Here is a 17971-nt window from a genome sequence, read left to right as displayed (position 1 = left end):
GCTAACTTAAAATTAGTGCTTTGTGGCATGTACCCTGGCAAAAATATCCTTGCCGTCCTAGTGTCTGGCTTGATGAGGACTGCTACGTTATAATACAAACAAAAACGTAATGCTGGCCAAATCAGTGAAGCAACAGTCAAAATGAAATTTAGAGAAGGATAGCTGATATTACTTCTAAGTTTTAATATTATCTCAAATTGTCATACTTTGTATCTATGTAAAACATATTTTGTATCTGTGTAAAGTGCATATCTATGTATTGTTTCCCCAGAGCGCTGTTTAATTTTACCATCTCTCAATGTGGCACACAGGCTAGATACTCACCAAAGCCATTTCCTTTTCTTCCTGGGAACACCACTAGATTACATTTCCCAGCTCCCATGCCTACAGGTGTGGCTGTGTGATTAGTTCTGGCCAACAGAATGTGAGCAAAAATGATGTATGTCATGTTTAGACCTGACCCCTAAAATCTGCCATGCAATTCCCTCTCCTTCCTTGTTTCCCAGTCATATAAATAGAATCCAATGAAATCCTTGTTAAAGGGAGCCTAGGTCCCTGAATCACTTTAAGAATAACTGTCCATCAAAACCCAAATGGACTGTGACTTTAGAGAGAAGTAAATCTCTGTTATGTAAAGCCACTGAGATTTGGGGATTGTTTGTTACAGAAGCTGGTTTTAGTTTACTAATTGGTGTAGCTCGCTAATATACTCAGCTCTGTATCTCTCTTATCCAGTTTTCAAATTCTTGGTAAATAATACTTGGCTCGTTCAGGGATAAGTGTCTATCCTCCTGGTCATTTGGCTATAGCTAGTGTATTAGTCCATTCTCACACTGCTAATAAAGATATACCCAAGTCTTGGTAATTTATAAAAGAAAGAGGTTTAATTGACTCACAGTTCCTGGGGAAGCCTCAGGAAACCTATAATCATGGCTGAAGGAGAAGCAAACACATCCTTCTTCACAAGAAGGCAGGAAAGAGAAGAATGAGAATCAAGCAAAAGGGGAACCCCCTTATAAAACTATCAGATCTCATGAGAACTTACTCACTATTACAAGAATAGCATGAAGGTAACTGCCTCCATGATTCAATTACCTCTCAACAGGTCCCTCCCACAACATGTGGGGATTACACGAACTACAATGCAAGATGTGATTTGGGTGGGGACACAGCCAAACCATATCAGCTAGGATGTGGTACTACAGGGTCACTTGATATAGACATGGCCTCCAGGAGCCCACTCCTGGGCACTGGGAGCTACTCCCAGAAAAGAGGAATCACTGTGAGCTGGGTACCCACACAAGAGTGTTTCCTACATAAAGAAGGATAATAAACAGGAAGAAAGGAAGACTGACAGAACCTCACATGCAGATTCTCAGGGTAGGAGAAAGCGTAAGAAAACCCATCAATCTTCCCATTCCTGACAAGCTTCACATCCCTACAAGATGTGTCATAAATCTTGGCATGCATTCTCAGAGACAATTAATTCTCCCCTGGTAAATGTAGAATAAATGAAAGTTGAAAGATCATTCATGTTAAACATTATGTTCAACAAATATTATGTACCTTGCTAAGGGAATGTAAAGGGTGGGCCTAGGGAACAGATGGGAAAGGAAGAAATTCCTGTTAAATGAATAGGGACACTCAATCACGGATCACTGAGGTTCACAGAGATATGGGTGACCAATTGCAGTGGGCATTTGTCATTTTTAAATTCTGGCCCAGCATCTCGTCTCCCTTTTTTTTTTTGAGGGGAGAGAGTCCTATTATCTGAGTTGGGTGGGGCAAGGCCTGACCATTTCCCACAGAAGCTGAAAAAATTCAAATCTCCCTCCCCCTCCTCTGCCTCCTGCCCCCCAACTCCTTCCCACCCTGACTGGCAGCTGGGGTATGGTCAGCATATTGGATGCTGCCACCTAAGAATCTGAATCTTCAGCAAGTGAAACAAGGATAAACAGATGGCTTGGAATCTACATCCAGTGGTGTTTCCTCTTGGCAGTGGCAGAAGTCTCTGGTAGGATGAGGACACCAGCAGAGGTGTCCTAACCAGCTCTCAATTGTGCCCCTGGGTAGTGATTCCTGGTTCCCTCTTTTTTTTTTTTTTCTTTTTGTGCCTGGTTCTTAAGTCTTCCAATTGATTCTATGAGCCAATCAATGGCTTCCTAAAAAATTCCTATTCTGCTTAAATTAGACACAGTAGGATTTTCTTTGTTTTGGTTTTTTGTGTTTTGTTGTTGTTGTTGTTGTTGTCATTTTGTTTTGTTTTTGAAATAGAGTCTTACCCTGTTGCCCAGGCTGGAGTGCAGTGGTGCAATCACACGTTACTGCAGCCTCAACCTCCCAGGCTTAGGTGATCCTCCCACCTCAGCCTCCTGTGTACCTGGGACTACAGGCTCACGCCACCTTGTCTGGCTAATTATGTATTTTTTGTAGAGATGGAGTTTCATTATATTGCTCAGGCTGGTCTCGAACTCCTGGGCTCAAGCAATTCCCCTGCCTCACCCTCCCAAAGTGCTGGGATTACAGGTGTGAGCCACTGTGCCCGGTCAGACGTAGTAGGCTTTTGATGCTTGCAACCAAGAACCTTGACTGATACAATAATTTCCTCCTCCTTCAGTTCATTTTTTCCCTTGACAACTTGACAGATAGAATATTTGATTTCTTGAAAGTAGCAAGATAAATGTCATAAAGTCCACATTTCACACAGATGTAGATCACTAAACTAATTAGAAAGCTGAGACATTATCTCTTTTTCTTTAGGACTACAAGCAGCTATGACCAGGAAAATAACTGAATCATTGAGGGCACACTCTAGGAGCTCTATCAGATAAAAACAAAACAAAAAGCCTCTGCTAGCCTCACAGTGTCACTCTTGAGTGTCTCCCGTGGTGTGTCAAGTCAGGGTCAGCTCACCTAAAGAAGATCAGGCCTAATCAACCCGTTCCTGCAAACAGGGGAGTCCAAAGGTTTCTGATCCAGTTATCTGTACTAGGATGGGGTGTTCTATTGGTTCCACTACACTGGAGGAGTCTTAAATAATGTCACTGCACTGAGTAGAGCTTGGAAATAGTGGACAGTGAGGAGTCAAGAAAGGGCCAGAGTGAAAGGTATGACTGGTTAGTATGCAGAAGAAAGGGGCAGGCCATCTTATGACAGAACAGCCTCCCTTGTTAGGCTTCTATGGGGTCCCTGCAGGAGGTGTGTTGGAAGATAACTCTATGAAATTAGAAGGGTTTCCATCTAGACCCTCAAGGTTGACTAAGACCCATTCTCAGGCACTTGAACTTCACAGGCTAATAATCCAAGCCACCCCTGGAGAGTCGGGCAAAGAATCAAAGAAATGCATCTTCAGTCAGTGCCACCCAATTCACCCTCCCTGTGGTCTGGTTAGAATATAGGCCTCTCCTCCTACCCAGCATGCCTGGCTTGCCCAGTACTGACCCTGACACGTTGAGAGCATCCAAAAGAGGTTCAGTGCACATGGGCTCTAAAACCATGTTCATAATAACTCCTGTCTAGTCAGTCTACCCTCCATCTTTTTAAGAGAGAAGGGAGCTGGAAAGCCAAACGCCAAGAGGGCTCTGCTGTGGCCTGCCAGGAGGACCAGCTGTCCAGTGTGGACACAATTTAACAAGAGAGACAACGGTAGAAAAGTAGGACCAGAATCTCAACTTCAGAAGAGCCGCAGGTATCTTCCTTCCAGAGGCAGGTTTAACATCACCTACCCTCCTTTCTCAGTTCAGGCTGAGGTGTTGCCCACATGTCTTGCCCACATGAGATTTTTTCCAGGACCATCTCCTGCTGGCTCATGGCAAGCTGTGGACCCGAAGTGCCCTAAATCCATTGGCTATGTTTTAAAGATTGTGGATATAAAAATATGTCACTCTTTATATAAGGACTTGATATAAGGCATCAGAAGCAAGAGGTAAACAGTGAACCAGTTATGCCAAGTACAGACAGGTTAGCCCTGGGGCCACTTTAGCAGTGGTGTCCCACTCTCAGACTGAAGGGGTTTGTTTGTTTCATTTTGTTTTGTTTTGATACAGGGTCTCACTCTGTTACAGCAGTGCAATTAGAGCTCACTGAAGCTCTGACCTCCCAGGCTCAAGTAATCTTCCCATCTCAGCCTCCCAAGTAGATGAGACTGCAGGTATACACCACCACACCTGGCATCTTTTTTTTTTTTTTTTTTTTTTTTTAGAGATGGGGTCTTGCTGTGTTGTCCAGGTTGGTCTCAAACTCCTGGGCTCAAGCAGTCCTCTGGCCTCAGCCTCCCAAAGCACAGGGATTGCAGGAATGAGTTATCATGCCTAACCTCAAAGTGAGGTTTTATAAGAATCATTCTTGCAAGTCCCAGAAGACCCACCAGAAACAAGAAGGGTAGCTGTGTGTGGACAAAAGCAGAAGGCTTCCCTCTGGTCCTGATCTTGGTTCCTGAACACTACCCTGGGGCAATATTCCTTCAAAAGGGAGGAAAAACAGCAGACAGGAGGAAGAGGAAGAAAAAAGAGAATTAAAGTAGCAAAAAAAGAAACAAGTTTAAAATGTTTTTATTGTTTTTTCTAATAACATAATAAATGCCCAATGTAAAAAGTTGAGGAAATTCAGAAAAAGATAAAAAATAAAATACCAGTGACCTAAAATATGATTACTTGGAGAAAACCATCATTAAAACTTTTGTGTATGTATTGCTTTCTATGAAAAATTACACATATAGATAAGTTTAAAAATAGTGGAAATATATGTATATTAATACACACACATATATAAACATACACATGTGCACATACAAACACAATACTAATTTATCAGCTTTTCTTAATTTTAATTTGTTGTGAAATCTTTCCACATAAATAAATAAATAAATGGCAATGTCATAATTTTATGGCTATATAGTATTCTATTATAGATATAACATAATTTACACACCAAATCCCTTATTAATGAACTTTTCTCAGTATTTCACTATTATAAACAATGTTCCAATTATTCTCATCATATGCGTGTGTGTGTGTGTGTATGTGTATATTTGCAAACTTGTTCCATTCTTTCCCAGAAGTAAAATTGCTAAGTCAAATGTATACATTTTTTTAAAAAGGCTTTTCACAAATGCTATTAAACTGCTTTCCAGCAATGCTGTACCAATTAAAAATTCCACTAGTAGGGTATGGGTATCCATTTTCCTGTTGAACCTCCTATCACATTTACTGGTCATTTTGGGTTTTGTTTTTGTTGCACGTATTTTTCAGTTCAAACATTCATCTTTATTTTCTTGTTGATTTGTAAAAACTCTATATTGAGGGTTTTTACCCTTGCCATATGTGTTGTTGTTGAGTTGACATTTAAGAGATTAAAACTAAAATGAAATAATAAGACAAGAAAATGTTTTAGCTAATAAAATAAAAATAAGAGAAAAAGTTACTTTAAAAGCAAGAGACGAGATTCAGATGAGACAAGTTCAAGAAAGCCAGAATAGAAAGAGGAAACTTTCAGGTAAAGCAAGTAGAAAAATATAAAATATATAAACAATATCAATAAAATCAAAGAGAAGTTCTAGAACAATGACTACATTCTAATTTGTGTAATAGAAGCTACTCATAAGAAAACAAAACTGGTGGTTGTGGAAGACAATATTACTTACGTTGGGTAGGGCAGGGACAGCATCTCAGATCTTTAATCAAGTTCTTGGTAGAAATCGGCAGAATAGATCAAAACGGGCAATAGTATCCAAATCTTTTGCAGTGCTCTACACACTTGTTCAGACCATTAGCAAATTCTCCTGAGGAGTCCAAATCCATTTAAAGCTACATTTAAGACGGGCAACAGATAAAAAACTAGGTAAGGAAAGAATTACAAAAAACAGGATGAAGTCTTGATGGGAGCAGGTTAATCTGTCATTTTAATCACATTGTCTCTTTGTCCACTAATTAGATCAAGAAGCCATTAGAGTTGCAGACACTAAGAAGTGGCTTCTCTTGAAGAAGTGGGTGGGGGGGGAAGGGGGGGGGAGAGAGAGAGAGAGAGAGAGAGAGAGAGGACTTATCCCACCTACTCCAGATTTCCAGATTTAGTGTAAGATAGATTGAATTAAATATGAAATTTCAAGGAGGTCTGTAGTCTAACAGTGTTCTTTCTGAGAGCATATGACACTTAGTCTGTCAGGAATAGTTTGAGAACAGTTTTACTATTTTTCACATTTTATGTATGAGGACACTAAGGTTGAAAAAGGATAAGCGACTTCCTTCATCAAGGCGCTCCCAACAGTGAACTGTGGAGCTGGAATCAGAAACAACTGTGCTGCTCGATAGAGATATAATTCGAGCCACATAGGTTATTTAAAATTTTCTAGTAGTTGCATTCAAAAAAAAAGAAATAATTTAATTAACTCTAATAATATGTTTTATTTAGCACAGTACATTTAGACTATCATTTTAACATGTAATCAATATTAAAATGGGACATTTTACATTCCATTTTTCATGCTTGATCTGAAATATCTAATACATCTTTTACATTTACAGCACATCCTAATTTGCAGTAGCCAAATTTCCAATACTGAAGTACATTTCAAGTACTTAACAGTTGTGTGGCTAGTGGCTACCTCCTTGGACAGCCCAATTCTACAACTATGGTTCTCAAGGTGTTGTCTCCAGATCGGCTGTATCAGCATCACTTGGGAACTTGTTAAAAGTGCAAATTCTTGGGCACCATCCCAACCCCCCTAAATCAGAACCTCTAGGGGGTTAAACACAGCAATTCATGTTTAAGCAACCCCCTTCAGTTATTTCTGATACATGTCAAAGTTTGAGAATCATTGCTCTACACAACTGCCTCTGCATCCCAATTCAAATAAATCCAGAACAGCCACTGTGGACTAGCCCTGAGGACGAAGAGACTCTGCTCTTGAGATAAGCAATTCTTGGCTAAATGAAGCTGGCTTTCTCTTATATGGAAATATCCTAGTCCTAGTTATGGTTCCATTTCTTGGGATTATGGAATTTGCAGACACAATTTAACACGGTTAAATTTGCCATTTTGTGTAAGGAAAAGGAAAAAAATCCAGTAACCACCCTATACTGTCACCTAGAGTTAGTTACTTAACTTCTCTTTTCCTCAGTTTCCTCCTCCATAGGATGCAGATCATGTAATAAATATTAGCAACTTTTCTTAAAAAGTAGAGTGCACAAAAAGAAAAAGTCAGCAAAAGGGACTGATTTTTAAAACTTAATTAAAAACAAGTAGTGGGCCGGAAAGGCAATATTATAGATTTTTGAGCACAGAAGCAGAAGCTGATTCACTTATAATTTCTTAGAACATTAGCTTTGCTGAGGGGGAAAGGCAGGGTTCTTGCCAAAATCATTAAGGAGAGCGATTCTGAGTATGCCTTAAAGCAGAACTTTCAGTAAACAGGAATTACCTATAAAGAAAATCAGGAAGCCAAAGTGTTTCTTTTCATGAAGTTACATCCTGCCATAGAAAAGCTGGATAGGAAATAAAGACCGATGCACTCCCAACTGTATACTAAACCGGCAATTATTTCATCAAGGGAAATCTGAGCAAAAGCTCAGATTCAGTGAAGGGGAAAAAAACATGAGAGGTTTGAATGTCATAAGAAACCAAAGACAACCAATGGCTACAATTAAACAAGGTTTTTTTGTGGGGGGAAATGTACGAAAAAATCTCTGTGATTTCAGGTTCTTTAGTCGCCGCTCGCCCCTCCCCCCATTTCAGTAATACTTCCTCTAGACTTTTGCTAGAAAGGAAATATAAATAAGCGTCTCCAGAAATAGGGGACTGATAAAATGATCCTAATCTCCTTCTCCTCCTCATTGTTATTTGTTGTGCGTTTCCACGTTTCAGTGACAGGATTCTACTTTGTTCGCTACTCTTTTCAGTTTGATCAAAGAAAACGCTGCTATCACCGTCCAAACAATTTTCCATTTCATCCTCTCACCCTCAAATGAAAAAACACCAGAAAGGCAAGATAGCCCTGTCTTGAGGCAGGTTCCCATGGTTTGGGGGGAATGGCAGGTGCCAATCTGCAGCAGCAGCTGCAACCTTCCGCAAAGCAGAAACTGCAGTTCACACTCTCCGCTCTTTCTCCCGCCCTACTCCGCCACCTCACAACTCCACACAATCCTTAAAAACACACAGACCTCCTCCTCCAACCTCGCATCCTCTTGCACACCCTGCACCGCACGCACCCTGGGATGCCCGCTGCCACAGTAACGCTCAACCCACTCGGCGGCCCCACCCACTACCGTCCCGCCCACGCCCCAGGCGCCAATGGTTGAGGCCCGCAGCTCCCAAGGGACTCCTTGATAGGGCAGCGGGGCCTGTCACTCTCGGGGCGCACCCCGCCCCCTCCTCGCTCCCCTCCGGAGCTGGAGGGGCCGAGCATCAGCAAGAGTAGCAGCGAGCAGCCGCGGTGGTGGCGGCGGCGCGTCGTTGCAGTTGCGCCATCTGTCAGGAGCGGAGCCGGCGAGGAGGGGGCTGCCGCGGGCGAGGAGGAGGGGTCGCCGCGAGCCGAAGGCCTTCGAGACCCGCCCGCCGGCCGGCGGCGAGAGTAGAGGCGAGGTTGCCCTGCGAGCGGCGCGTCCTCTCCCACCCGGGCGCGCCGCGCTTCTCCCGGCGCACCGAGGACCGCCCGGGCGCACACAAAGCCGCCGCCCGCGTCGCACCGCCCGGCGGCCGCCGCCCGCGCCAGGGAGGGATCCGGCCGCCGGGCCGGGGACACCCCGGCGCCGCCCCCTCCGTGCTCTCGGAAGGCCCACCGGCTCCTGGGCCCGCCGGGGAGCTCCCGGAGCCGCCTCGGCCGCGCCGGAGGAGGGCGGGGAGAGGACCATGTGAATGGGCTCCGGAGCCTGAGCGCCGCGCAGGTAAGCAGGCGGCAGGGATGCGCCGCGGGAGGCCTCGGGGATGCTGCGGAGACGCCCGGCCGCCTGCGCCCCCGCGCACGCCGCCCCCGCCGCGGGGCCCGGCGCTGCGGTCCCTCGGCCGCCGGGGCGCCCTGCGGGGCTGCTGGGGAGTCGGCGCTCGGGGTCTTCCAGTGGCTGCACCCGAGGACACCCCTGCGGGGTGCGGCTCCGAGGCGGCGCGGGGATGGGGGCCCCATTTCCTCGCCCGCAAGCGGGCGCCGAGTGAAAATTGGAATTGGCTTGGGGGTGAGGCTGGCCCAGACTCCGCCCCCGCCCTCCTTTCGGGGCCCCCAGCGGGGACTGGGGCTGTGTGTGTTGTTTTAATGTCAGGGATGATGTAATCACTTAATAATTGATGCCCCGTGCTGCTTCCCTCCCCACCCAACCCCTGCCCCACTCCTCCACCTCTCGGCCTCCTCCCTCGGCGGCGGTCGCCTTCTCCAACCCATCCTCCTGCCTATTTCTGGCACCTCCCTTGCACTTCCCCCATCCTCTCCTTCACTCTTCCTGTGCCACCACCCACCCACCCTTCCCCTTTCCCCTGTGCTAGAGCCTTTCCTTCTCTCCTCTGTCCCTCACCCCTCTGCTCCCTCCAGCTCCTTTCTCCTTCCTTTCCGGCTCCCTCGCTGGATTTCCTCTCTACTTCCCTAGATCCATGGCTGTTTTTGTTTGGGCTCCTCCCCTCTCTTATCTCTGCGGCCACAGGCGGAGGGGACTGGGCCAGAAGGAGGCCACCGAGCTTGGGCCCAGGGAGAGATGTGCTGGGACTCACTGGGAAGATGGATAATAAAATCACCCTTTTTGCCCCTCCTTCCCCCAATAAATCACACAGACTCGCCGGGTGTGTGTGTGTGAGTGTGAGTGTGACACAAAGAGCCCTTTCAGTGCATAGAGAGGAGACACACAAAGTACCCTAGGATAGGCACGATGCTTCTTGTCTCTCCTCCCTGGGGCTTCCCTTTCTTTCCCATGAAGCAGTTGGTCTCTCTGAGTCTTTCCTGCCACATTTACCAAAAAATAAAAGAACCCCCAGATGCCGGGTGGCAGGTGTCGGCATTTTGCTGTGTTCACAGACCGGTAGTGTTGACTGGCAGCTGCAGTGTTTCTTAGGTTTAAGGGGACAATTATTCCAGCAGTCTTAAGAGTTGCTTTACTTTTAAGGTAGCCTCCCTATCCCTATTCTTTCCCCTCTTCTTTTGGGAACAAGTACTAAGAGCTGGGGTAGAGTAAATTGGTGTGGGGGTCACAAGAATTTTGTTTCTGAATCAGAATTAAATTGGTATTTGATAAGGGGGAGGCAACCTGACTGGCTTCTTCTATCAAGTCTAAGAGGTCACTGTGCTGATGTCTTTTGAAATGAAATCCTGTCAGCCCAGTGATGTTGTTTTACCCTTTTATTGAAGTAAATACCCGGGGACATGGATAAAACAGTCTAGAGTTAGCATTTGGAAGACCACTGCAGACTGTCTTTTGCCTGCTTCAAGGTAGTCTTGGGACGCCCACTTCCTTTCTCACCACCCAAGCAACTGCAATACTTTCCACCCTTTGTACTGTCTTCTTCCCCAGTCCCTGCTCCATGGTTACCCTGTGTTCAGATAAAGGGACTCGCAGACTTTTGGAGGAAGTGGTTTAACTATATGAGGCTTTGGGGCCACTTGGCTATGAACTGGGGCTGTAGAGAATCTTGACTGAAGTCTAAACCATCTGATGTTCTTTTTAAGGAGGAAATGTTAATGTAAATCTGGGAGCTTAATGTTCCGTTTTGTAAACCAGTGACTATTACACGCTTAATCGATATTGTCAAAACTTAAGTGAAACCCGTTCTTTCCTAAAAGTATGGCTCCTCGACTATTATAAGCAACAGAACTGTAGGTTTCTTTTTCAGTAATTTTATTAGAAAAGAGTTATGATTCGTGAAACATTTACTTATGTGCTTTTTAAGAACATTAATCGTGGAGCTTTTTACATTAAAAAAAGCAATAGGGTTAATGAGTGTACTGTGAAAACAAAGGGTCGTTTGTTTGATGCCGGACCCAGGAAGGAAAGCCAGAGCACATAAACTCGCACTCTGTTGACCAAGTTTGAGAGACTTAATGATAAGGTTGAATGTGAGCAAATGCACACTCTGCTTTCTCCTGGGTCTGCAATCTCTAACCCCATCTGACTTCCTTGAAGTCCTTTTTAACCTTTGGTGCCCAGCTCAAATGTCATCTCCTCTGTGAAGCCGTTTCCATCTTCTCCTTTCCAAACAAATCATCATATTTTGGTTTCAAACTTTGGCAGCAGTTATTACGTTTGGCATGAGTCTGTTTCCACCATTAGTTGGTCAGCACATTGATAAAAGGAACCTTATCTTATTTATCTTGTTTCCTACCAAGTTTTATCTTAGTGGGTACTCTGTTTCATTTAACAATCAACAAATGTGAGTTAGGTCTTTGGTATGTGTTCAACACCTGTATCAATTAGGCTAATGTTAGCAGTTGTAACAAATAGGCCTGCAAATATATAATGGCTCAAAAGCAATAGATGTTTATTCTTGCTCATTTAATAGTCTAAAGTTCATGTTTCTGATCTGTAGGTGGCTTTCTGCCATGCAGTGATTCTGGGTCCCACACCCCTATCTTTTAGCTCCGCCATCCCATAGCTTACCATTGGAACCTGTTTCAGCTTACAGAAGGGGCAACAGAGAGAGTAGACGGGGCACACCCACTTTTGAAATACCTTAGCCTGGAAGTGACACCATCACTTCCTCTCACAGTCTTTACTTGAGGGCTAGTTATATGGCCACATTTGATTGCAAGGGAGCCTGGGAAATGTAGTTTAGCCATGTGCTCAGAAAAAAGATACAGAGTAAATACTTTTATTGAACAGCTTTGCCAAACACTGCCACTTATCAAGGCACATTCACTGCCCTCAAGAAACTTACAGGCTAATGGGAATTAAATAGAAACCTAGAATGGACACCCGTCATTGCTTTTCTTTTGATTTTATAAGTTTAGATCTTTTCATCCTAAGCATGTTTCAAAAATCTTACTTGTCATGTTTCAAATGTTGTCAATTCCTACTCAGTAATCCCATGTAATACAATCATCTGATGCTTCCTGTGTTGACTTTGATGTGGTTCTTTTACCCCAGAAGCACCTTTCTTGGCTTAATTTTTCGTCTGGTCATTCTGTAGACTCCCAAAGTTGCTAGGAGAGTCTTTAGAAATCACATTCCTTCTGGATGTTGTGGCTCACGCCTGTAATCCCAGCACTTTGGGAGGCTGAGGTGGGTGGATCACTTTAGCCCAAGAGTTTGTGACCAACCTGGGCAACATAGTGAGACCTTGTCTCCACGAAAAATCTTTTAAAAATTAGCCAGGCATGGTGGCATGCATCTGTGGTCCCAGCTATTCAGGAGGCTGAGGTGGGAGGATCACTTGAGCCTAGGAGATAGAGACTGCAGTGAGCTGAGGTCATACCACTGTACCCTATTTCAAAAAGAAAAAAAGAAATCACAGTCCTACTCCCTCTTAATCGGAAGAGAAAATTAATCAGCCTGAGAGGTGGAACTCCTTGCCCCAAGGCCTTGCAGCTTCTTAACGGAAGGGCAGGAGGCTCAGCCAGCCAGCTCTTCAGGCCCACGTGGGTCTCCTCTGTCACTCAGCTGCCCTCTTTGTCTGTGAGTCTTGCATATTCCACGGAGGTTAAGTGACCTTCCAAATCTCCAGGAGCAGGGTTCTAGTGTTCTGGGTAGTCCCTGTTCTCCACAGGCTTCCAAATTGTTGGAGCAATTCCATTCATACCAGCCATCATAATTGTTAATGTACTTTTTTTTTTGCAGTGAATACTTCATTATATTCATCTGTTCTGCAGACATTAGCCTAGTATGTTACTTTGTGCAAGGCACTGGGGAGATGAGGTCCTGGAAATGAATACTTCTGCTGTCCTTGCTTTTCAGAAGTTCATGGTCTACTAGAAGAGATAAAAATAATTAATAATTGCTAACATTTATTGAACATTTACTATGTGCCAAGCACTGTTTAAGCTCCAATCTTAACAATAGTTATATGCAGTGGTTTCACTTATAATCTCCATTTTACAGATGGGAAATTGAAGCAAGCTTTAGTAGCTTGTTAAGTAACTAATTCAAGATCATACAGCTACTAAGTGGTAGAATCAGGATTCAGGTCCAATTAGTTTGGTTCCAAAGCCTTTGCCCTTAGCCACTAGGTAATATTCAAAATACTACATGTTATGATGGTATTAAAATACGTTATGTGCCATAAAGGAGGGTGACTGAAATGCTTTAGAAATTAAGACTTTTGGTTGATGGGAAATAAAATTTTATAACCAAATAGAAATAAAATATTCATCCCTGCCCTCCTTTCATTCAGACCCTCATCTGCTACTTACCTGGGAAATACAAAATTAAATTAAAAAATGGTAAAGCAAGGCATGTCGATACGGGAAATAATTTTACTCTGTGTGATTCTTTATTTAAAGCTGGGTCTTTCTGTGGTACACAATTAGGTCTGTATAAGTTTATGAATTGTCTACATGCTTACTCATTTAACAGCATTCATTCATTGCATATTCTATTTGCCAGACAATGAATTCGATGGTTCAAGGCAAAAGAGATGTGATCCTGTCCCTAAGGAATTTACCTGCTAGTTTTGCAGAGCTATAAAAGAGTCTTCGAGCAATGTTACGAATGCTGTGATTTTAGGGGTCCATGTAGGATGCCAGAGAGCATACAGAATGGAGCATGAAACTGGAAAAGAGGTGCGCAAGTGGGATAGCCAAGCAGAGAAGGCTGGAGGAGGAGGGGTCTGAAGGCGAGATGAGTAGAGATGGCTCGGTGAGTGTTGTGGGAAGCCTCCTGTCCCAGATAGAACAGCCTAGAGGACGAATGCACAGACCTTTTGGGGGAACTGCAGTTAGTTCAGGGCTGTTTGGAGTGGTACAGAGATGGACAAAGTGAAATGACAGAGCTGAAGGAGAAACTGAGAAGATTCTTGTAAGTACTTAATCCTGAGTGCCATTTAAGAGTTGTAAGTGGAGATGTGGCTTTGATGTGATTGTATTTTTATAAAGATCTGGCCACAGTATGGGCCTTTGACGAAGGGCAGGCAGAACTAGTGCAGGGAGGATAGTTATGGAAACTTCAATGAGTAGTAGATGAGGGTCTAAATGGAAGGAAAGGAGGTGCAGATGGAGCAAAAAAGACAGAATGAGAGAGCAGGAGACAGGGCATGGGGGTGGATAGAAAAGAATTTCTCTGGGAAATTAGACAAGCAGTCCAATAAGGAAAGCATGGGGCAGGTATCTAAGTGATGACTTTATCTTAAACACTTTAGACTTCCAGGTGTAGTAGCTCACAGGCAGGTAAATAGAGAGGTCTGGAGTGAGGGACAGGACTAGGTCTTTTTTTTTTTTTTTTTTTTTTTTTTTTTTTTCTGAGACAGAATTTCGCTCTCGTTGCCCAGGCTGGAGTGCAATGGCATGATCTTAGCTCACTGCAACCTCCGCGTCCTGAGTTCAACCGATTCTCCTGCCTCAGCCTCCTGAGTAGCTGGGATTACAGGTGCCCGCCACTACACCCAGCTAATTATTGGGGTTTTGCCACGTTGGCCAGGCTGGTCTCGAACTCCTGACCGCAGGGGATCTACCTGCTGCAGCTTCCCAAGGTGCTGAGATAACAGGCATGAGCCACTGCACCCAGCCAGGACTAGGTCTTGAATATAAATTTGTTAGCAAATTACAAAATACTTGAAGCTGTGGATGTGGGTGAGGTCACCCAGGGAGAGTGTGTGGAGTAGAAAGAGCAGAAAGGGCGGAGAGCGAGCCCAGGAATAGAGGAGAAATCAGGCCCAGAATGGGAGAAGAGCCTGCAGAGTACTAGACCAGCCTCAGAGCTGAGCAACATAAAGAACAAAACGTGCAGTTGGATTTAGCCCTGAAGATATCTGAACCTGCCCAAAGCAGCATCAGGAGAATTAGATGAGGAGAGGTCTAAAAATCTGTTGCTCCCCAACCAGGGTAAAAACACATATCAAAGCCTGCAGAACATACAACCATGAAGGACTCGCAGTTTTTCATGGGCACGGGCCATGGAATTGTAGAGATCGTGTAGTCAACATGTTCATTTTACTTGTGAGGAAAAATGAAGTTAGATGAAGAGGTTAAAGCAACTGGTCCAAGATGGCAAAGTCACCAGGTTTCACACCTTTCAGCCCAGGAGTATGGTGTGGTTAAGAGCATGGGGTTGGGGCCAGGCACCGGGGCTTACATCTGTAATCCCAGCACTTTGGGAAGCCTAGGCAGGTAGATCACCTGAGGTCAGGAGTTTGAGACCAACATGGCCAACATGGCAAAACCTTGTCTCTACTAAAAATACAAAAACTAGCTGGGCGTGGTGGCACAGGCCTGTAATCCCAGCTACTTGGGAACCTGAGGCAGTAGAATCGCTTGAGCCTGGGAGGCAGAGGTTACAATGAGCCGAGATTGTGCCACTGCACTCCAGTCTGGGTGACAGAGGGAGACTCTGTCTCAAAAAAACAAACAAACAAACATGAGGTTGGGGTAGGGTTCCGGTTTGACCCCTTCCAGCTGTGTGAGCTGGACCAAGTTACCTGGTCTCTCGGTGCCTCCTTTTCTTCATCTTTAAATGGGGATAGTAGTTCCTGCCTCAAAGGGTTGCTGTGAGGATTCAGTGAGTTAATACATGTCAGATATTCCGAACAGTGTCCTACACATAGGAAAAGCTATGTGTTTGCTGCTGTTAATCCATATGTATGTGTGTATGGGTATATACACACATATGACTTACATGCTTTAGGCACCTCACCATTCTTTTCATATAAGTGTGGGTGACCATGTAATTCCCATAGTCTTATAGTCATTATTCAACAGATTCTTGATTTCAGATTGCCAAGTGCATATAAGGAAACTTTGAATATTTTAGAGAGATTGGGGTGATTGTCAGTTCTGGATCAAAAATTGTTAGAAAAGGTAGGAAAGTTACTTATATGGTATGATTGAAAACAGCATTTTTAGTAAGAAATGCAGCACCTTCATTCTTGAGAATGGAAAACATGAAAGCATTCCGAAGTTCGCCCTGTAAAAGGGTTTCTTTTAGTCAGATAACCAGAATTTTACCCTATTTACAATGGAAATCCCTTGAGTTTGACTTCAGAATGTGATCGTGACTTTCTAAAGGTAGAATGAACTATAGAGTAAGAAAAAACTTATGGGTTATGACTTTCGCACATTTGGCTCCTATGAAAAGAGTGTTTTGTGTTATTTAGAGGACTATAATAATTTTTTTAGTGTTTCTAGTTGAGCAAATCTAATTTTTAGCTACTAAAACACATGAGAAGCCTGAATGGTATTATCCAAATGGACTTGGGTGACATGCAGTATAGACAGCTTAGGAGTAAGTGACACTCTGGACTTGATTAGAATGCAGTAATCCTGGAAGAATATAAATTGAACTGGATTTATGGTCTAATAAAAACGTGGGAGGAAAAGATAATGCTTACTGACTCATGAAACTTTAACAATGTTTGTAAGACTCTGAGTTGTCGTAATATTTGGATGAGAGTGCTTTCCTGTTTGTCTCAGCCTGCTTCCAGAACAGCCTGCTTTGCACCTCCCTCTGGAAGTGAAGCCTGACTTGGGTCTCCTTCTTGGGTATGCTTAGGAAGCAGAGATCATGACATACTCTGCCCTTGTAAACCCATGACCTCCAGCAGCACTTGGTTGGTTTGGGCAAATATGTACTGAGTACCTATTAACTGTAAGAGTTTGGGGGAGAAAAAAGTACCATGAGAAAGTCCTAGTCCATTGCTTATTTGCCTTCAGAAAGCTTTTTTAGAGGACTACTTGTTTCTGGCCTTGTATTCTCCTTTCTGTGATACTGTACAAAAGTAGAGAGCATACCACAGCTACCTACTCCTCCCTGAATACACCATAGAAATAATAGCACGTGCCATTTTATTGAACTTGGAGGCATGTGTTAGCTGTTTACATACAGTCATGTACTTAATCATAGCAACTCTAGGAGGCATGTATTATTATACCCATTAGTTAAATGGGGAGACTGAGGCTCAGAGAGGTAAATGGCTCATGGTCACACAGCTAATAACCAGTAAAGCCAGGTCTATGTGGCTGCTAAACTCCTTCCTGCTTTTGTTCCAGAGCTGTGGTTCCTCATTCCCTGCCTCCTTGCCTTTGCTTTGCAGTTATTTCTGTGTCCTGTGTTGCAGGACACAGAGGCACCTTTACCCACTGTGGAAGTCTCACCCTTTCTGATGACTCCCCTCAAAACCTACCACCTCTTGGGAAGCCCTCCTGTCTCTCCTACCTCTGGGCTCCCAGAGCATGTGATTACCACCTCATCATCATCATCTCATCATAGCCTGACTTGTAAGGCAGACAGTAGGACAGTGGGGCAGACACTGGCCTTTCCCACTGACTTGTGAGCTCTTTGGAAGTCAGGGACTCTATTCTATGATTGATTTGCCAACATAACACCCAGCACAATTCTAGGAGGTACTACCATTATTGTCCCATTTAAAAGATGGAAAAACTGAGTCACAGAGGCTAAGTGATTTAGTCAGCGTCACAGAGTAAGTGACAGAGCTGGGATCTGAACCCAGCAGTCTGGCTCCAACATCTATGCTCTTCACACTAAATTTGCGCCATCTCTTTAATGAGATTGTAAACTGTGAGGGTGGAGATGGTGCCCAGCAGCTCCCAGCCCAGTACCTCACAACTCTGCACAGTAAACATCAGCCCTTTTGTTCTTCTGTCCGCCCCAGCAGAGGGACAAACAGAATATATTGAACCAGGTCTCATCGCATAATAAGAAAAGAGCACGAGTATGCTGAAGATCTCATAGAATGCATATCCCCAGGCTTCATTCAGATTCAGTGGGTATGAGCCAGGCAGGGCTGAACACTTGTCATCTTTTCTGTATCTGGGAACAACAGTGAGAAGGGAAGAGTCAGCAGGAAGCTCTGGAAGACAAGGAAGGAAGCAAACATAGGGAGTCCCAACTAGAGTGTT

The 17971-nt window shown here is 44.1% G+C and overlaps 1 protein-coding gene and 1 long non-coding RNA gene across 3 annotated transcripts in view; one reads left to right on the top strand and one right to left on the bottom strand.

Moving 5' to 3' along the window:
- Positions 1–4533: 4533 nt before the first annotated feature.
- On the bottom strand, positions 4534–8506 carry LOC103241017 (uncharacterized). The gene is made up of 3 exons (XR_012095027.1): positions 8157–8506; positions 5642–5804; positions 4534–5356 (listed from the first exon to the last, which is right to left on the bottom strand). It is a non-coding gene; the product is annotated as an uncharacterized lncRNA (long non-coding RNA).
- Positions 8507–8786: 280 nt separating this feature from the next.
- Positions 8787–17971, top strand: part of FYN (FYN proto-oncogene, Src family tyrosine kinase) — a 207483-nt gene continuing 198298 nt past the window's right edge. The window contains exon 1 of one of the 2 annotated variants that reach the window (XM_008007307.3): positions 8787–8879. The gene's annotated coding sequence lies outside the window, so the exon portion shown is untranslated. The remainder of the gene's footprint in view (positions 8880–17971) is intronic. The other variant, XM_038001005.2, reaches the window with a different exon arrangement.

This window comes from Chlorocebus sabaeus, chromosome 13, assembly GCF_047675955.1.
Source record: "Chlorocebus sabaeus isolate Y175 chromosome 13, mChlSab1.0.hap1, whole genome shotgun sequence".
NCBI lineage: Eukaryota > Metazoa > Chordata > Mammalia > Primates > Cercopithecidae > Chlorocebus > Chlorocebus sabaeus.
Note: the sequence above shows the minus strand (reverse complement) of the source record. Positions and strands in the feature narration are given on the sequence as shown.